The sequence below is a fragment of the Augochlora pura genome, chromosome 3, assembly GCF_028453695.1.
Source record: "Augochlora pura isolate Apur16 chromosome 3, APUR_v2.2.1, whole genome shotgun sequence".
NCBI lineage: Eukaryota > Metazoa > Arthropoda > Insecta > Hymenoptera > Halictidae > Augochlora > Augochlora pura.
The window spans coordinates 4921623-4944006 of NC_135774.1; the positions used below are offsets into that span (position 1 = coordinate 4921623).

Here is a 22384-nt window from a genome sequence, read left to right on the forward strand (position 1 = left end):
AGTTTACAAAATACACTGTTTAAATGTTGAACATTCAGACAAAGAAGTTAAAAATAAAAGATGTGCTTATTTGTCACTCTAATTAATTGCAACTTTTGTCAAAATTTTCTAACACATTATCTAGTGAGTTTGTCCTTCCGTCGTATCAAGAAAGTTCTTTTCTCCAACATTACAAAAATTAATCCGTTTTAAAACGTGCGTTGTTTCTCTTATGAGGCGTAGCTGAAACCAAAGGATCACGAAGGTACTATTTCTTTCATTTTTGAAAAATGAGTCACCATTTTGTTGATTCAATTTCGCGCGTTCTCACGACAGGTAGGCAAACCCACAATAAACTCAACCATTCGCAAGTGAGTAGAAAGCGTCAACACAATTTCGACCATTTTTTCTCTATCTGCGAGAATCGAATGGTATCAGACGCATGTAATTTTCCTGGCCAGGAGTGTATCTCGATGTACCAACAGGATCTTCCGACGTTCAAGTGATCGGGGTGTCGCTGCGAGGAAAAAAAAACCGAAAAAGTTTATTCAATTTCGCAGAACCGTGATCGATGTCATTCCATAGACAGATCCTGGGAAATCCTTCCTCATTACAGCACTCGTGCACAGTTAATGCGAGTCCCGAGGGATCGGATCGCATTCTAGATCAGAATAAAACATCCCAACCCCTATCGTCCACACCTTGCTCCGGTATGAACGCATCCGCAAACGCGCGGGCAGGGTAGAGGCGGCAGGTAGAGGCTTGCCAGGCTTGCCAGGCAAGAGCGTAGGTGAGCTGAAATAGATCGATGGACGTGCTGCGCACGCAAGTACCTCCGGTTGTAACCCCTGCAGGGGGTAGGGAGAGAGCTCCATACTCCTGGGTAGGGTTATAAGAGAGCAAGGGGAAGAGCGTGACTGGTGGGACAGGAAAAGGGACAAAGAAAAGGGAGGGACACGAAGGAGTAGTGGAAAAAAGCATAACTCACCCCTAAAACGTACCCTTGCCATCGAAAAAGCGTCGCGTAGGGGATACGTTCGATTTTCGAACCGAAAACAAACCGAGAAGAACAGGGAAATCGGAGCTGGGGGATAATGAACAGGCAGCCTTTTCACAGTGATAGTTAAACGTGCGAGCAGGCAGTTGAAAGAGAAAAGAAACGTAAGGTAACAAGGGCAACGTCTATGGCGGCAGGAAGAACGCTGGTTCCGAATCCGCTAGCTCTCTGTTTCGAAGGATGCCGAAGGAAATACGTCGTACGGGGTAAATGCGACCCGTAAGGACGAGGCTCGCCTAGAATCTGGGGGTTGATACGCGTCAGGTTAGAGGGGGGTCCCGATCTGAACCTTTGGAGTGGGAGGAGCGTGAGGCTAGAGAGGGTAGGAGGAAAGCTCTCGGTGGATAGAACGAGACAGAAAACGGACCAGCCGGGTTATTGGAGTAGGGTGACGGGGTGGGATGGAAAGAGACCGAGGAAGGGAGACAGAGAAAGACGGGCACGCGACGGCATCTCACCTGTTTGCCAACCCGCCAGTCTAGTTTACGCGCCCGGTCATCCGCCGGCTCTACAAGTGGGTATTCCATTGCGACTCCTAGACGCGCTCGTTCTCCACGTTCGACTACCAATCGCCGTTTTCTTTCGGTCGACCGCGTACCGTGGTTATTGTACGTCTGACATCGAGATCCGACCACCGAATTTCACTGGCCGCGAGGACGCTCCTGGTGCATCTTCACGGGTTTGCCTCCAGTCGAGACACGTATCACCAGCGACGGAAACGGTGAGTATCGAAGGTCGCCGTACTTTAGGCCCTTAGTCACTGTGTCCCTATTGGAACCTGTGGATTGTGCTTTTTGTTGATAAAAATTTGGATTATTTTGGAAATAGACTCCGAGATGCTATGATTCTTGGCACGAGTTGTGATTCAGTGGCAAGTTGTTATGAATTTCAAGGGTTTAAGTGACCTGTGATGATTAGACTGGGAATCTTTATGCAATTATGGCGTGTGATAGTGGTCTAATAGCATTTTTGATTTCTTGTTTAGAAAATAATATATGAAAATGAGAATTTGCATAAGGATTTATAGTCTAGTGATGATTGATGTGAGCCAGTAAAATATGGAAAAGCTTAGGTTAGAAAAAGTGTTACTAGTATTACAGATTTCTACATATACAGTATAACTTACTTGTTTATTATAACTATACAACTATAACTACATATAATAAGCATTCTAGTTATCGTTTTCTTTATGTATAAATAACGATCGTTATTATTAATATTCGGATGAAAGTCTGAAGTCGCTCTAAATAAAAGGTTTTGAATGTCCATAAGAAATTATTAAATTCTGAGTCGCTTCACATCGACCGATTCACATCTGAATGAAATTTTTAAATTACTATTGTTCGAATGCTAGATAGAAGGATTAGCAATTCGCGACGATCGAAACTAGCGTGAATCGAATGTGTCTAGGTTTTCGACGCGTTCAGGTTCTGTCACTCACGTTACTTGACAGAGCAATCCGTTTTCTGCATGCCGTTCGATTAGAGATTCGCATTTTATATTATACTATTCAGGCAATGATTGGTTTTTATGGACGGTTGATCGGAGATTAGTATTCTTGTCCCGTTTTAGACACAGATCGACAAGTGCACTTTTACGTCTAACTCTCAACCAGATGGTCATATGCAGAACAACAACATATCGTAACATACGCTTATTATCTTTAGAAATTCGAAATGTCAGTGTCTATCATCAGCGTTTATAAATTGAATATATGTACAGTACAATTGAAAAATATATTGATCGTTTGCAATAATTTCAGACAAGAAAAATGAAAGAAGCTGAATACGTATTAATGTAATTATTAGTTCATCGGCCTTGTTGCATTATACTTATTACAATTAAATGAATAAAGATACAGATATCCATTCAGAACTTGTCGGATACAATAATAAATACGTAAATTATGTTTGTAATTAATAACAACATTTTTTTTATACTTACTTTGATCAAAATAATTTATTACACTTTTTGAAGGTAATTGTGTATTTCAGTTTGTTTTAAAATGCAAAAACTAAAAGAACTACAATTTTTATTTCTGTAACAGTGGTTGCAAACGTGTAACTATCGATGCAATAAATATTTCAAATATTTCAAATGTATTGAAATATACAAGCGGCGCTCTAAAACGTAAAGAGTAGAAATGTCATTTGAGAACGGGAATGATAAATTTGAAAAATGGAAGAGCTGCGAACAATAATCGCGACTAAGGGAATACAACGACAAGTTCGAATCAAGATAAGAGTAACAATTGTCGTGCGTCAGAGAGTATGAGTTTATGTATACTATACGACTGGCGTTGAGATAGAAGATGTAACTGATTATGTAGAAGACGTAATATTCAATTATAAAAAGAAAGTAAATATCTAAAGTGTCGCATGGACATATTTTTGTTTATATAGTATTTACTACCTCGGGTAAATTGAGAATGTTTCACTACAAATAATTCTTCCGATACCTGTTTTGCTAACTTTTTCCCACTATACATGTTTCAACGCTCTTTTACGACCGCATCTTGTCTCACTGCACTATGAGTATGTTAGCATTCATCCGTAAACACGAGCTCTACGTGTTGTACGAGCACTTTTTCACTTACCTTGCCATGTTCCTCGAATTAATGTTCAACGACAGTATTAAGTTGTCCATAGTATATTTGTCTGTCCTTCGCTTCTACAATATTATAAAAATAGCTAAACTGCGGATCTTTATGTAAAATTCAGATTTCGTCGATTGCTTTCTAAAGCCTGAGGCGAAAAAAGTACGGATTATGTACTATTAATGCTCCGTTTCTCTTTAAACGAAGAAAAAAGTTATTAAAAAAAATAAAAAATTGGTTGTGTCAAGCGTTTCTAATGCAAAAATTTTAAAAATGTTATTTGCGTTTGTTAATAAATTTTTCTCTATATTTTGTGAATTTATAAATGTCGTATGAACATAAAAACCAATACTCCAACAATGGCATGAGATTAGATAAAATGCTCCTATATTAGGTTTAGGATATGTGCGGCTCACCAGTGGCCACAGCCTTCTGCGGTTAGAGCATCCGATGAATTATCGTGGAAATTGTATTTTATCTCGGTCGTGTTGCCGGACTTGTTCACATGCTTCCGTTTCTGGTAAATGTATTTTGACAGAATTTTGAACGTGCGTTTCACCTTAGTATAAAATTATCATGTGTTAATAATGACGAGTCTGCTTTCCTCCGACAAAATCTATTAAGGATTCTCGAAAAATGTTACGTATTTGTTATTAAACTCTCTATAAAACCAAGTACAGAAATAAGTAAGAAATACTAAGATGATAATAATTGTGATATTAATTACTTTCCCTAATTTCCTTGCATTTCGTAGATAACAAACTTTGGTGTACTCAAACTATCACCTTTAAGATTGAACAAATAATTTCATCACCGAATTATGAGTCTAATTACTTGCGTAAAAAACATAATCTTGTGGGTATTGAGATTGTTCGTAATCTGCTGCCAGAAAAATCTCAAGTCACGTCGCTATAAATAAATTTTTAAATGATGCGATTAAAAATTCAAACGACATTTCTCTAGAGAGACGTATATCTTTCGCAGAAAATTGAATTGGACAAATTACTCGTATAAATAAGCGTGCATAAAATTATTAATTTAACAACTGGTTAATCTTTATCGGGACTGTGAATATGTTATGCACAAGTAATTTTTAAATATGTAATATCACCACATTCCCCGTCTACATCCGTATGTTGTATTAAAGGTAAAAACGAAGAGCAGATTTTTAAGAGAAATGATTTTGTGTTTTCGCAAATGAAGAGAAGAGTAATCGACCGAAAGGGTATCAAAGGTAATCGCGTGTATGAAATTATTGCTTGTAGGTCGATGAAAAAGTTTTCGCTGACGAACCCCGATTTTCAAGGTCGGTGGTTACAGATTTAGAATAGGGTCCCTCGATTTTAAACATGATTCGTTTTATGATGGAACGTGGTTTATTATATGTAATCAGATGCGGAATTAAAGAGTAATGCTCCTCGTCGCTGTGATTGCTGTTTATCTTATTCATGGCATTATGTGCATGTCGTTGTCGAAAGTTGAGGAGATATGGCTAAGGATGATATACTTGATGCTTAAATGTTCTCTTAGCCAAGAAGTTTTGAAACCCAAGTGGTACTTCAAAATTGTGAAGTAGTTCCAGAATAAAAAGAAATAAAACATGAAAATTATATCGAATTAACGGACATTCACGAATAAATCGCGTATCCTTCCAATTGCATTTGTTAAAATAAATTATTCATTTCACTGAGATCTTTTTATTTTGATTTTGAATTTTGATCTTCTTTCTTTAAACGACAACTCGTGTTTTAAAATACTGTTTGTGTATCTAATTGTGTAAAAATAATAAATGATAGCAAGCATAAATAAATTAAATAATAACAGGCTTTTAGCATATGTTTTTGTAAATACATTTTTGAATACCCAGTCACCAATTTGGGTTCTTAAGAAACACAGGTGACCCGCTAGGAATTTAGTCATTCAATTTATTCGCACATAATTTTTTAAAGTATTTTATATTATTCAAAGCGAATGAAAAAAACCATTCGTCTATTAACATTGCATATATATATATGTACTATATAAATCTTTTTTACTTTTGTATTACTAAATTCTTGTAAATTCTTATAAAAGTGTCTTCCTAAAAATAAACATACGTGTACGAGGAACAATATAGATAAGAATGTTCATGCCAATTTTTATATAAATAAAAATGTTCTAAACACTTGTAAGAAATCTGCATTACAATAATTATGTATTTCATTTTTTAATCATTTGTACAAGTCAAAAATAGTATAACAGCGTTTTTAAATTCATCTAACGACTTCACGATTTGTATTCCCCCTGTTCACTTTTCTCATAAATGCATAAAATCCGCAGTTTTCTCATTATGCTGAAATTATAACACTTTATTCATTCATAGTCTATCCATAAGAAGATTTATCAATCCTCTGATTTCCTATTCAAGTTAACGTTTATCGACGATTAATTTATTCTTAACCGTGGAAGAAGTTGAACTTGCGAACGGTGCCCTGTGGGTTTTTATCGGATACTTGTAATAACTCAATCTCTTCCAGTTTCACTTTCTGTTTAAAATGCAAAAATTTTTTCTATAAATGTAAGATAATCAATTTACAAAACTATATTGTGATTTATCGATGTTTCCAGGTATAAGATTTCAATATTTGTATACAAAAATAAATTTCGGATGACGAACCATTTCGTCAATTATACAATTCACAATACTGTAAACTCTTCTCAGCTTTAATCATTAGTTAATCAAAACATATTTTCGATGATACTTCTTGTAGAAGTTGTTTCGTCGTTTCTAGTGTAACAGCATCTTATTTCATTAAGTTGCCAAACATTGAGTAATTAGACGACAATTTGAGTACTCTGAATCAAAAGAATTCTACAATATTAAAATTCATCGTCTTAAAAAAAGCTGTCCTAAGGGATGTATAAAAATTATATACCACGACCATCGTAGAGTGACTCCACACCTCTGAATCGGTGGAAGTTTGTTAACAAAATAGTCCGCCAAAATGGTGTTGACTTTGAAAGGCAAAGTCAAAAAGTGAAATTTTGTTTATTATAATGAATAGTACACATCGGGGGCTACAAAAATTTGAGGGGAACCATAGCTGTCAAGTTATTCTTTTAGATAAAAAACGATAAAAAATCATATATTACGAATCACACTAAGAATCATCGTATAACTGGTCGATTAATGATTCTACGTGCAAAAATCTGTTTTCGAGAAAAATTAGGTCGAAAAAATAGTCTTATTAAATAAAAGTCAAGTGGCGCCTCTGGCAATGACATACCAAATCTACTTCTCGTCATACTACAATAGAAGCCACGCGAACTTGATGGACCTTCCAACTCAGATTTTTCAAAAACTATGCCTTAAATGAAAAAATGTTACACCCTTTTTTGACTTATTTTTGCACGCGGAATCACTGCCCGGCTGGATGTTTCACGATTTTGGGTAAGATGGTTGTGACATATGATTTTTATGTATCCCGTCCATCGAGCTATACATATATGGTTAAAATTTTAAGCAAGAAGCACGCATGACGAAAGAATCTTGATGAGAAAAGGATAAATCGTTGTTATTGGGCTTCGATTCATCAAACTAACTGAACATAAACAGAAGTGGATATTAATAGATGCGGATCGACGTGGAAGGAAGGAAGGAAGGAAGGAAAGAGTAGCTGCAAGCGATGACTTATTGTTGAACGGAGCGAATAAATTTAACTGTCAGACTTTGATTCATCGCGAGCCAAACAGTTCCTACGGGACTTCCGTATCGATGTAACTCCTTTTGCCAACAATTCTCGGCTTGTTGCGAATCTTTACGTTCGCTCTTCCTGCGACGACGATATTTATTTTGCCCCGAAATACGGAAATGCTTTCAGACTGATGCACTTTAGAACGAAAAGTAAAATTCGAGGTACCGGTGTTGGAATGCATTGTACTCTGCCACAGAAAATACCCATACACTCGGTTGTCCGTGTCGTTTGTCTTCCTCTGGATGTGTGCGCTTTTTTTAATGACAAGCAATTATGAGTATGGCGGGATATTGTGAAAGACTCGCGTGTTTTTAATTTACTTGGATAAACAGTGAAGTTGGAACGATATGGTGGATTACCCAACTGATATATCTGATAAAAGTATGGGAACGTTGCCGTGTTGTACAAGGTTTGTGAAATTTGTAAGGTGAAACTTATCAAGTGAAATTCTTTAAATGAAATTGTTTAAAATCTACTTAACATAGTTAACGTATTTAATGTATTTATTATATTAAACTCATTGGTCACTTTGAAATGTAAATACTTCACTCAATTTATTATATTTGTGTTTAAAATGTTCTGCGATTTCTCGTTATTGTTACCAGTTAGTGATGATTTGAAGCAATATTTTGTGCTTATAATAACGTAGAAGATAATTGAAAAGTTACTGGAATTCGATATGAAAATAAATAATATCCGTCGTTGTTTAAATTGTTTCACATAGTAAAACTTAATCATCATAATCGTTTTACGTCTCCTGGTAAAATTGGAATTAGTTTTACTTCCTCTGAAAACTGCAGAACACAATGAATGCAGAACGGACTTCAGATAGGATTACGTCTTAAGATAATATAATAGTATTGCGACTTTTTGGTTACTTCGCAATTAAGTTGAGGTTTAGCCCATCTTGTTTGTATTTCCACGCTGGTCACAGTCACCTAGATAAAAATAAAAATATGAAATATTATAAACTGTACCAAATTTTTATCATAAATAAACAGGGTGTCATGTAACTGGTCGTAAAACCAGATAGAGAGTGATTTTACGTCAAAAAATAAATCGAAAAAGAAGAATAATATTTTTCATTTAAGCTTCCGTTTGCAAGAAAATTGAGCTGAAATTGAGTTCGGTTTCAAGTTCGCGTGGTAGTATGACGAGAAGTAGAATTGGTATGTCATGATCAGAAGCGTCACTTCATAATTCCATTCAATAGTATTATTTTTTCAACCTAATATTTCTCGAAAGTGAAAACATGTTATTCTTTTTTCTCGACTTATTTTTCCATGTAGAATTATGTTCTTGCCGGTTGTACTTCCAATTACATAATACCCTGTGTATTAACTTTATTACTTTTTAAAAGCAATTATTTAAATTTCGAACAGTAGCATGATCTTTAATAAAATCATTTATTTAGTCCGAATAAATAATAATAAATCTGAAATATTTCAGTTACATGAAAATTTTTGGCTCAAAATTTCCATATTTCCATTTTTGTATATTATTTAGTCATATACGAACAATTCATAATGTAAATCGCACGTTCGCTCCATATGTCACAATATTTCTATTGACCTATGATCGATCCGCAATTTATAATTCACGCGTGAAACAAAGCGGAAGAAAGCAAGGAAAGGCACTTAAAAATTTGCTGACCGTTCCTGAACATTTTATTCTGGTATAGTTGGTCTACGTGTCCATTATTATCGATCTAAATTGTCCAGTAATTCGTTCGACAAGAAATAATCTCTTTCGTGTCATAATCATAAACTATATGTCTTGACGTCATTTAATATTTTATAAAAACATTTTTCACAAATTGAAAGAGTTTAATGAAAATGAAGTAGGCCAGCCATTAATATTCGCTAAAGCATCGTTTCCACGTATTTTATAAACTTATAAAGACAGCAATTATTCGTTTCGAACAGTGACGTATTTTTGAGCTATAATACGCGACCAGCTGAAAAGTGGCACTCTGTAGTTCATGAAGAATGGGTGAAGATGCTGAATTAACAAGAAAAAGGGATATGCGCGATGAAAGGAAAGTAAGGCATGTTTTTTCGGCGCAATAAACAGGCTCTGGAAAAAGCTGGTTGCTCCCAATTTTTCCGAATAACCACGGCCAGAGCTTAATATCGAAGCCACGCCATCAGACGGTTTCCAATACCCGGCTTATAACCATCGAAATCGATGTAAATGAACCGTTTATTGGGAAAAATGGACCGAACAATAGAGAACGAGTAAAAAGTGAGTAATAATAGTGGACTCGTGATCCGTTGAAGAAAATAATTCCGTGTGACAATGAGGTATTCACTATTTTGTGTGTTCGATTCTAGGATACACTGCCCAGCACCAATTTTGCGTTTTGATAACCAATATGCGGCTCTTATAGATTTCGTTACGGTGAATACGAGAATCCGAAAATCATTTTTCTTGTTCGGCCTCAGATTTTTTGTTTTTATCTTAGAATCAATACAAATGATGCTTACAGAGGACAATTTTTGTAAACTCTCTTAAGTACAATATATTCTTTAATAATGAAAAGTATGAAAAAGAAATGCTAAAATAAATTAAGCATATGTAATGAGTAAAACGTATGTCATGTATATAATTATAGATAATAATAATAAATTAATATGGTATAAAAAGAAATGGAAAGTAAGCATAAAACTCTAACCATGTTTAAGATAATGCAAAGTACTAACGAAACAAAATATTCAGAGCGTGTTTCGTCACAAACATAATGATTTTCGATAATTTTCTGTTTTCCTGCAACAACAATTTTACGAGACGAATAAAAATCATTGCTTTCGTATTTATATTAGCCGAAACCATTTGAACAAAAACGATACATTAAAAGTTGCAGTTTTTATATTTTAATAACTCATTGAAATGCTCTCTGCGTTTCGAGCTATTTAAAATAGCAGCATTTTCGAAACTGTTACGGTATAAAGTACTATATAAAATTGAACTAATTAAAAGCTTGTTGGCTACTCGTGTTTGCAACCAACTAAATGTGGGTAAAATGTTATCCTGCGAACTTTGCGCACCGAAGTATGAAAATTAAAACGTCTATGTCAATGTTTTTCATACTTGACCTCGTTCTTGCTTTACAATTGTTTTGTGCGTTCCGTTGCTTCACTTTCCAAAATGGTGTAGCGTATTCTACTCGACTAACTGCAATCAACCATACGTATCTTGGATCTTATTAGCTATTTATGGACACGTTTCTAGCTCTCTATGAGTCACTTCACACTGCCAATCTGATAAATTTCAAATATATGTACCTAGGTGTGTTTCGAATATATATCTAGTGACAGCGAAGTTAGACTTCGAGAACTCGTCGTACCGTTTCTGTGTCATCAGCGCCTTCGAAACTGAGAATTCATATTTTTCTTACAACACATTTTAATGTGATCAATTATTTATTAAATAATTTCTACGTATTGCACTCATTGCCAATGAAAAAGTACTAATTGTCTCAGTAGAAAATTTCATTCAGAAAAGTTCAAGGTAAGATCTTTAGATGGTTACCTCAAATTAAAAATTGTTGCTTGTTGCACTGAAGTACGTGAATTATAGACGATTCTCTATTTATTGTTTGTTAAACTTTTTCAAAAATGTGCCATAATTGAGTTTAACAATACAACAAATAATGAAATTCAATTGTGAGTAATTAATTCGTTAAACTTCGTGTTATTAGATAACTGTACCAAAATATGTTATTATCGTGCACGCTAAAGCTTAGTTGAATTTTTCTGTGAAGCAATGGTTCCTTTGTACCAATTTACAGCTCTATCGTGGCTGTTAATGTAGATTAACCCTTTGCACTCGAAGCCGTTTTAATTGAAAATCTAAAATAATTTTTCTGGCTTGCAGTGTCTCCATATTATGTGAAAAAGTAAATTTTGTGCATATGAAATTCATTCTTGTGACTCATACCAACAGTTCCAATTTAACAATTTTTTAAATCTAATCTTTGATAGCATAAAAATTATTTTGCAACGCAATAGAAAAATTTTTGCGGTGCCCCAGAATCACCATTCGAGTGCAGATGATTTTTACAGATGAATGCAAAAATTCAGAACATCTATTTCCTAAATAATAGACGATTACTACAAGACAGATGTACATTGGGTAGAAAAAGTATTCGCATAGCTTTTAGAACGAAATAACTTTTCTGAATAATAAAATTGTAATTTTTGAACTAATCCCTCTAACATCTCAACAAAAATTGATATGACTTAACGTAGTTATAAAAAAGTTATTCTGTCTTAAAAAGTGTACGAATACTTCCTTTTATTCACTGTGTATAAATTCATAAGGTAACTATTCCATTTATATTTCATTTCGATGTGCCACCACTTTACAGGGTTTACCTGGCTTTTCTCTTTTTACTACAAGCAGTCCAAGGCTTAGCGGAAGCTTATATCTGCTTTATAGTGGGCATCATACTATTACACTATACCGTTCTAATATGAGACATTGTACAGTTCTTTTAAATTATTTAAAGTATGTAAATATCTGCTTAGTCTGCAAACCACTTGTGTATATTTCTTTATCTCGTTGTATTCATTTTTTATGGAATTGATCCGCTTGAACATGTAATTGTAAACAAAATGTGCTGCATGATATTTATGATGTCAAAATGAGGAAGTAAGTGGTAAATGAAAGAAATGATCACTCCATAACTCGATGATACAGTTCATTGCGAGTAACTGAGAATGAATTCAATATATCACAGCAATGTTTATTCATTTACGACATCATTTAGTAGATATCGTTTCAGCAGAATGAAATATCATTTCAATATGGAATTAAAGCACTTCATTTGTAATTAAACAAAAAACAATCAATGAAAAACTGCAATGGTAGCATAAACTTCCTATTTGATTTGTTTCAATGTTTTCATTCAGTTTAGCTTACCTCTAACATCATCGTCATTCGTTATTAAAAGTATGTTATAATTACATACGTATATTTTCTCGTATAAAGATTGATAATTATGTGATTGAAATTCAACGGTAGTTGACATTCATCGACGGAAGTTGATATAGTTCGACGTGACGTAATACTTACAGAAACAGTTATCGATACACAGAGTGTTCACGTAATTGTCGTTACGATTTTTCGAGCACCTACAACAGTCTGATAAAAGTTAATCAGTCTTTGGCCAGTTACAGATTGCAATATAAAAAATTTGAGAAAAAATATCGTATTTGCAAAAATCAAGATCATCTTAATATTTTTTGAATTGCTTGGTATATTTTCTACTTCGTATTCTTGTAGCTAGTGTAAAGACTAATTCAAAGATCTATCATGCTATGACCTTCGAGTAATGCTGATGTAAAAATAAAAATAAAAATAAAATCAATGACATGACATGTTCTCGTTGAAAATTGTTTTAGTTTATATTGTTCTAATTCGAACTTTGGAACATCTATAGCAGGAACATTTCATTAATCCCACTTTTTCTGATATCAGGATCATCAGAAGATCATGGTATACAGGTTATTGAATTCGCCTTGACGCTAGCTGTACTAATATAAAATAAAAAATATACCACGCAATTTAAAAAAATGGAGGTAACTTTTATTTTTTGGGATGAAACATTTTGTAAAACATGTTTTATATGCAAAAAAACATGTTTTATTATAGTGTGTACTTGATCAAAAATTGATTAATTTTTGTTGACGACAATTACGTGGAACCCGCTGTGTGCACACCATTCGATAAAAAATCAGCATTCAGTCTTCTATTAATTTTGTTTGCATTGAAGATGGTCTTATTTCGTGTCATTTTCGTAATTTTACATGACTGCAATACTGTTCAATTATAAATTAACATATTTCCACAGCTTGTGGTTGTTCTTCGCATAAAACAAGCTGTACTCTAAATTTTATGCAACTACATTGCGATGTAATTATAAATTAAAACGTCCATAATTGCTGGCCACTCTTTGTGTCGTAGAAGCGCTATACTGAATGTAATACAACCATGATGCGATATAATTACAAATTGAAGCTTCCATAATGCGCTGCCACTCTTTGTATTATCTCGATTACTTCGAAATTGAGGTACAGTGTCGCGTTTTATTCCAATCAACATATGTTATCAAATAAAACAGAGTTAAGGGATAACGTGCCTGTTATTATAAAATGTGTACTTCGTGAACATTAATTAAATGCAACGAATGACCATCTAGTGTACGTTTTCCGATTACAACTCTTTTTTGTGGAATACGAAATTTTACAAAATAGAAAGAGCTGTATTATATCGAAGTTTTTCAAAAGCGATAGATGGATAAGGAGGTCAAATATGCCCAATAACGAAATAAACTTTTGTTTAAATCTTTCGATAAGTCATTGGTTGAAAGCAAGGGTAGTTACAGGGAGAAATCGGATTAACAGACTATATGTTATTTCTTCTGTCCCATTCAACGGAAAATTATGAATTAATTCGACATCAAATTCTGACGTTTTCCAGAATCGAATGTTATAAAATCAATTTTTAAAAATATTCGGAAATCTTGAAATGCTGATTTCAGAATGAAATGGTCGAGGCACCATATTCATTTCTTTTAATGTATGTATTTTTTTACTCGTTACGACTAATAATGTATATTTTTCTCAGATTTTTCGTAGTGGGCGAACGAGGTAAAAAGCGTATACCGTTATATTTTTGTTAACCAGATTCACCACGCAGCTTCGTTTGAGTACTAAGAAAGAGTAAAAAAGATGCAAAGTTGTTCATTTTAACCGCAATAGTAGGTTTAGTGTCAACAACGTAGGATTTTGTGAAGATGCTTCCGCTTTGAGTTGATTGAATTTTTCAAAGTGGCGACAAAACTATTCACTATTCATGATCATATATTTAAAAAGATGCGACACTTTTAACTATGTTATACTTCAAGAAGTGAATTACTTGACTTCTCCTGTGCTACCAATGAATATGAATCCTAAATATTCGGCTGACACAATTGGAAGTCTTAATGGTTCCAGGAAACTTCGGTGAGCAACCTTCGTCTCGCAGTCAAGTCGAATTATCACCATCGCCTGACTCGTGGTGTTATTATAAAAGTTGCTACTATCTAGACTCACTAGACCGCAATTACAGTGAATAATTTATAACGTAACCACTGGAAATGCGTAAACTGCCACGAGGCAACTCTACGTGGCTCCGGAATATCAATCGATCCAACGTTTCTCGTGCGGTTGCTCGACTTTTGATTCCAATACTGCTGTAATCTCTTGTTGACCTCGCGAAAAGAATGGAGCAGCTATTACTTATACTCGAGAATCTTTGAGACATTCTTCTGCGCCTCTACAAATCCCGTCAGAAACATTTCACAAATGTGTAAGGTATTTCTATTTTCTTCTCTGTGGTATTTTTGTGGGCGAATTAATGAATTATTACTCCATCTACTACGATTCTTTTTGCAGATGCTTCATTCGCACTTTTTTATTGTCGATAAATTTCTATAAGAATTGATAAACTTGTATTCATTGTTGTCTATATTAATTGTAATTATTAGATTGCATATCTTTATGGAAATGTCCATTTTCACACGTCATTGTCCAAACATTAATAAGGAGTAAAAGTATTCTTTGTCAACTAATGGTTACTTATACTGAAAATAAAATAAAAATGGTATTAGACTTTGGCAATTTATTCCTCTTTTTGTATTCTATTCTTTTGAAATAAATGCATAAAGTTTCGCAATCTAGTAAAAACCAAATATTAACAACAGTAAAGTTGAATTTTATTTCGATTTAGAACAAATAAATAATGTTAAAATGTAGTAGATTATTTTCGAAATGTTGGTAACGAATTTTCATATTTAAATATAAACGAATCAATAAAAAAGAGGAAACTAACTCTGAGAGGATTCGATAATTATCGAAATAAAAGAATAAAAAGATTTAATATGTCTTATTTGATAAATGTAAAGTTAATTATACCCGAGAACATTCCAAAGGCACAATAGTTGGTTACTCCACAGTAACCGGTTCAACTACCCTAAAAGTCTTGCAAATATAATTTAGTACAATTTTATCGGTTAATTGTACGGCGCATTTTCTCCCGAATTTTGTATTACACTTTTCAAAAGAGCTATACTATAAGAGTAATGTAGAAATTGTGTTAAAAGATATAAGAACGTGAAAGAAAAACAGGTCGCTTGGAATAATATTATTCAGGAAATTAAATAACGATCATTTCAAAAAACTTGCAACTTATGTGTTCATTCACTGGACTCGTTGCCCTAGTTGAAACAACTTCAAATAAAACTTGAGAGAAACAAAATCATTTGTTCTTTACTTTGTCCCAAATAAAATATGCCCAACTCTATCTGGCGGACGATCAGGGAATACATTTTCGATGGTCACCATCGAAATACATTGTTGCAGCGTCGTGCCACGAAGTGAACAAAGAACAAAAGTGGCATGCCATATTTCTGGACCGAGCCCCCGCTGCAATTTCACCGCGGGAAGATAGATGAAAGCGATAGTAATTGCGGCACTCGTCGTCGCTAAAGCAAACCCGTCGAATTCGGTTACCGTGATTTATCTTCTGGGGACATGGACCGCGTAATGGAGGCTTCTATTACCGTGGAAACCCGGTTGCAATGACTCGACACGGAAATTACTCGGACGTAGGGGATGCTGATGTCCAATACCCGCAGCCTTTCACGACGCCGCGGCGCGCCGCGGTCTCCGCGGATAAACATTTTCCATTTGTCGGAGACGGAGAATTCCTTTTTCCTGTTCTACGCTCGACTCTCTTCGTACCGCACGACACGTCCACGCTGTCGGTCGCTGAAAGCAAATGCCAGAAAATCGCGCTGAGCGCGCTTCAGGAGCCGATTCAGTGGAACGGGCCGTGGGTTTATCGGCCGCCAGTTTTGTAGGACGCAAAAGGAACTCGGCGTGTGAAATTGTTTGGGGAATAACGGATTGTTTTCACGGTATCATGCACTACTGAACCGTACTTTCAGATCGTGACACTTTCGATAACGTGTTGACGTCTTCCAGCTTCTTCAAAAGTCTATTTCCATCCACAATTTTATGCCGAAGTAGAATTCGGAATAAAATAAAAATCTACTTTAATTCAATCTGCACCTCCAAGTAATTATAATTAGGCGTATATGATATCGTCATACTTGTTAGTTCCTTTTGTTCTTCTGATCCCCTTGATCACTTTTCATATAAATTCATAAAAGCCCCAGTTTCGTTATTATTCAAAGAATGACAAACTTATTGTCAGTTACTGATGTGAACAAGAAAAGTCTTCTTCGCTTGACATTTGTTTGCAGAAAGATTAAGTCGCAGCATCACAGATTCTCTTAAAATGTCAGCGAGGTTCCTGTTGCATCTCCTTTTTGTTGAAGAAACTTTTATATTGTAGTTCCATGCACTATGTCCTCGCGAAATGCAGTTGAACATGTCGCGTTGTACCTCGAATTCGAGCCAAGAACCCGCAGAATTTCTTTTAGATGCCCGGTTGTGAGACGTTGACCTGACCTAACTTTGTGGACGAAGAAGAGGGGAAGAGACGAAGAGAAAAATTCTCTGATTCGGGTAATTCAAACATTCAATGGAAGTTCTCTTTTAAACTTTTTAATATCGTGTGTCGCATACCGACTTCGCTTCGCGATCACAAAATAGTTTCTCTGATTTTTGAATAAGAGTTAGAAAACTAAGGGGATGAGTTTATTAAGCGACGTTTATTGTGAGTCACGAGATCTTGAACTTATCAGCGTGGAGCGAATTTTATGCATTAATAAAATACGTTGGTAAACGTTTAATACAAATATTGTCTTGATTAATAATTTGCTCCTATTTCAATTTATTTATTACCTATACGTTAATTATACTATTGTATAAGAATTTCAATTTATATTTTATATTGGATAATTTGAATGTGATTTAATCCCTATATACAAGGTGTGGCACATAATTATCGCTATGATATATCAGGTACTTTCGACAGTTCGGTAAAAAAACTTTTTCAAATGATTGTTAATTGATTGAAGTAATGTAGATTTCGATATTAATGCTTTTCTTATTCAACCGTAAATTGCTGATGTGAGGGCCATTTAGAGGTTATTGTATAATAGATTGTTGAATTCATTTTTTCGTTAGCAATAACCCTACGAAATCAGAAATACAGAGGGGCCAGTTAAAAAATGCAGGATGACTTCGATTTCTAGTTGAGAATGACAGTTTTTTAAATTTGTTGTATTTCATTATGTAGTTGAGTAAATAGTGATTAATTTTCATTTGATAAATTTTTTTGTCAGACTATCGAGAATATTTGAAAAATCATAGTGCCAATTACGCACCCCACCATATATACCTAAATATTTATTTCCTGTTTTTGGATACCATCAAATGATTTGATTTATTTGAAATATAATATTATGATTAGAGCATTATTTCTTGAGTCAAATGGCAAAACAAACACGTATAAAATGTCTCACTCTGAAAATTCTTCTGTAACTGTAACATGGAAAATATTTATTACATTATTCGACTATTAATCATATTATATTGCTGCAATTTTTGGTCTTATTTTAATACTTAAAAATTGATCGAAACAGTGTAGATCATGTAATATATCATATTATTCTGAATATTGTGCACAGTACACAACATGGTAAAATACTTCAGAGTATTTTGAATAGTTGTTCAGAAGTAAAGTCTTGACAACATATTTCAAAACCACGAAAATTTCAGCTAAATTTCATAAACGAATTATCACCTTAAATTTAAGTAATTATTATTTAAACAATCGACTCGTCGCGAACACGCGATATAATTGCAACTAAATGTGATTTTGAAAAAGAATGAATTAAAAACTCAAACTTCAGAGATGAGAGCTTGCTTTCGAGTTTGTTATTCCATGATCGGACGGATTAAATTAATTAACTAACAGGACTTATACTGATCCGTTCCACGGAAAGCGGTAGATTGTTTGCACCGCATGTACCGTGAGAGACAGACAATATTGTTTTTGCTTTTCAAACGACAAAAGTATACGATAAAAAAACACACAAGTATAAATCGGATTGCATATACATTTATTTCCTCGTTTAATTTAGGCGTTTCATGAAAACACGGTTTTACCAAAACTGTTGACAGCAAACAATTCTGAACTGAAAATATAGGACGCAGAACATTTTTTATTGAAAAAAATCGAGATGAGCGTGTAGAGAAGAAGTTTTAAATGGAAGTCATTCCGATTTCAACGATTTCGTTTTTAGGGAACAGAAAGGTGGATCGTGCAAAGTGCAGAAGTAATTAGCACCTAAAAATTAAATGAATGGAGGTCACTTTTAACTCATTGAGCAAACTGCATACAAAATGTCGTGTCTTTAAAGTCGCTTATTACTGTGATTTTTACGCCGAATAAAAATGTTCCAAGACAATTTCAAGAAACGGGTATTAAATAAATATGGAATTTCGTTTTTAAAGGTTTTATTGATTGTACAATAGCGAAACCGTAAAATTCTTCCAATATCTTCACAATTTGGTATCGCACCTATTCACTTTTGTTATAAACGTATAAAATCCGCAGTTATAAGCCTACAGAGATTCCTAAAAGGTTCTTACTTAACCTTTGATCTCAAACTTCCCTAAAAATGTTAACTCTCCCAGGGTCTTCTAGAAATCCTAATACTCAGGAGATCCCTTAAAAGTCCTAAGACATTAGAGACCGATAACAGCGCTGCGGTCGCTCATGGTCTTAGACCACTGAGGACCTAAAATCCCAGCTACGCCCTGTTTCCTGAAACTTGAAGTGGGATTAAGTATATTAACAAAATTAAAAAGTAAAAGTACAATTACAGTAAATTTCATAAAACAATAAAATAAATACTTTCAAGTTCTACGTATTTTTTATTATATCTAGATATATTCTATAAGAAAAATCTACAGAATAAGTATTTTTAACGTAGATTTTTAAAAAATTATGTTTCCAAAGATCATCGTTAAACTGAAAGGTCATGGAAAATTATACAAACAACATTTACAAATTATCATTTATTTTTGACACATAAACCGAAATTCAATATTTGTTATATAGGCTTTTCAATCATGAAACAACTTGTACTCATTATTAGTACCATGATTTGTACTCATCATGGATTCATATCGATCAATAAAAAAATACTTATTAAATGTTTTTGTTAGTTCAAGTGAAATCTTGAAATTTTGTTATATCAAGTAAAATGCTTATTAAAGTTGGTATATCTCATTTTAGTAACGATGTAAATAGACAACAGTAAATCTTTTAATGTTAGGATCCGAGTGAAGAATTTACACCGGTTATTATCACAATAGCTATATTTTAAGTGTAATATTCGTACACCCGAAATCAACGGTAATATAGGTAAACTTCGAAGAATAATATAGTACATACGTAAAGTACTCGGTTCGTTTTCAAACTACAACTGCTTTTTTGGGATTCTATGTATACTATATGGAACCAAAAAGGGGAGAGGAAGATAACTAGCTCTTAACTACAGGGTGGCTAACGTAGATCTCGCGTGGTTTTTGGACAGGTGACGGATGGAGGGATGACACGCTAGAAAATAGGTGAATCAGTTCGACGAGTAATCGGACTTATCAGATGAGTCACTAAAAAGAGATTACAACGCCTGGACTAGTAAATAGCTCATTATCTAATACTAATGTTATTTATGGTACGTTCGATTCTTCTTATGATGGAAGTATAAGCGTACTTTCGAAATTTTATAACACCTGTTTTAGAATTCAAAATCCACTTGCAGTAAATAAATACGTAGCAAGTATAGTCATTGAAACCTTATCGTCTGTGAGAAGCAAAATAAAATAATTTAGAGTTAAGTTAATTTATTTTATCTTTATAAGTTGTTTCACTTATTTTTTAAATACTTTGTCATGTATGGACGATATTTTAAATCATAAGTCAAAATTTTTAAAAATCTGATATATGCTATTATGTATAATTCTAACAAACTCATTTTATGAATGAAATCAAATGAAATCGAATGAAATACAGACTTTTCGTTTATAAAATATTTATTTCTACCATACAGTATAAGCAGAATTTGTACAAAAAATAGATAGATAAGACGTTCAGTTTGAGACTGAATCTTACTTTATTGAAAAAAGAATAAGAGAAAACCATTTGTTCGGCGAATTTCTTGGCCAAGGAAGGTAAATATTGGAAGACTGAGCTATTACATTCTCGTTAGATTGTATCGAAAGTTTCTTCCACAATATGCGAGTTTGATGTTGTAATACAATGTAGAAATTTACACACAACACAATTATTATTCCTGTTAATTTTTTATTAAAACCCAAATCTCTATTTATTTAGCCCTACCATTTGTTTGCTTCAAAAATTGTTCAAAACTCACATTGTCCGCATTAGCGAAACATGAAACGAACTTTTTAACTGTCTAATATTTATAGATTTCAACTGACGTTGAGTCATTTCAGTATTAATGAATAGTATTAATGATATATTTATTAGTATACTGGATTATAAATGTTGCTTATGTATTTGTTTTGTAGATGCTATATTAAATAATATCATTGTTTACACTAAAGTTAGAACTCTTTAATTTTTGTTCTTATATGTAATAAAGTAAAATTTACAACAAGTAGTATTAACTTACGCTAGAAATACGAAGTGCCAAGTCCTGCGTTTTGAAATGATAATGTTAATGCAAGTTACATGCTCCAAAATAATTTAATTTCTTTAAAAAAAACCTTCTTATTCGTTTTATGCACTTTTTATTGTTGTTAATAATTTCGATTTGTTTGTATTTTTCAATTTCTTTGCAGGTAAAACATTCTTATAAAAAGTGTTTCATAAGTATCCCAGCATTGTATCTCCCATACCGAGTACAGTTTGATATAGACAGTAAATTTTAACGTAGCACGATTGCGTTTCTAATTCCTCGACTTATTTTCGGGCATTCTCTTCGTTAGACTTTTATTTGCCCGTGTTTGTGTACCTACCACCCAACCTCTGCCAAACTAATTTTGCCGAGTTCAGTGGAAGCAGAGATGTTAGTTTCTAAAAATATAAAGAAATCGAATCTTTTAAATACGTAGGTCACTTAAGAGACGGTGTCTCAGTCGTAGGAAAAATTCGAATTCACAGAGAAACATAGAAAATAGAATTGCTGAAACAAGGTCACCAGAACACTTTAAAGAATCGTCCAAACGCGAGAGAAAGTGGAGGCTAGCGTGTCGAATACAAAAGTATCTGGAACCTACGATTATCATGACTTAAGTTTTGCCATTCGGTTTAACATTTAACTATATTTTATCTTTTATTTCTAAAAGTGACTGAATCTAATCGTTTTTATAATGTATTACCACTATTACCAGGTCTTTCCAATCTGACGTCTGACGTCAGGGGTTGTTTAATAAGTTTCATAAATACATATATCTCTGTGCCCTCTAGAGAGCATTATGTAAAATTATAGACGTTTGTCTTTTTATGAGTAGATTGCGGATTTTATGAATTCGTGACAAAAATGAATCAATAAAATAAGGAGCAATGCGGACACAAGACAAATTGAACAACATTGTTATTATATTTCCAATGTATTGCAAATATTAGAATCGATGTAAGAAATTTCATTGTTCGAAGTATTAAAAATGTTTTAATCCTAAGTCATGCATGCTGCTTCATGTTATTTAAATAGTTATTTCCTGAATTATCTCGCAACGGAAAGCATGCATTTTAGATTTGGTGAGAAACAAGAACATTTATGATTTTATTAATGCTTTTACTGGGTACCGCGAATTTTATTATTGCAGGTAGTCCTTTCAACAACGATATTTACGATTTTGATCGAATATTTCTTGTCAAAAGGCTGAATTTTGCGTTTCTCGTTGCATATTCGCAGAAGTTATTCAAATTCGAAGTCGTTAAATTATCCGGCAATAATACACGAGGCGTTGATAAACGTACAACGTTCGAGTTTTGAATTTTACGCCTGGCGCTCATCAGTTACGAGTT

General features: G+C 33.7%; 1 protein-coding gene across 7 annotated transcripts in view; it reads left to right on the top strand.

The window, feature by feature from the left end:
* The first annotated feature begins 1489 nt into the window (after nt 1–1489).
* Nucleotides 1490–22384, top strand: part of Unc-13-4a (BAI1 associated protein 3) — a 196107-nt gene continuing 175212 nt past the window's right edge. For all 7 annotated transcript variants that reach the window (XM_078197378.1, XM_078197380.1, XM_078197384.1 and 4 more), the window contains exon 1: nt 1490–1757. The gene's annotated coding sequence lies outside the window, so the exon portion shown is untranslated. The remainder of the gene's footprint in view (nt 1758–22384) is intronic.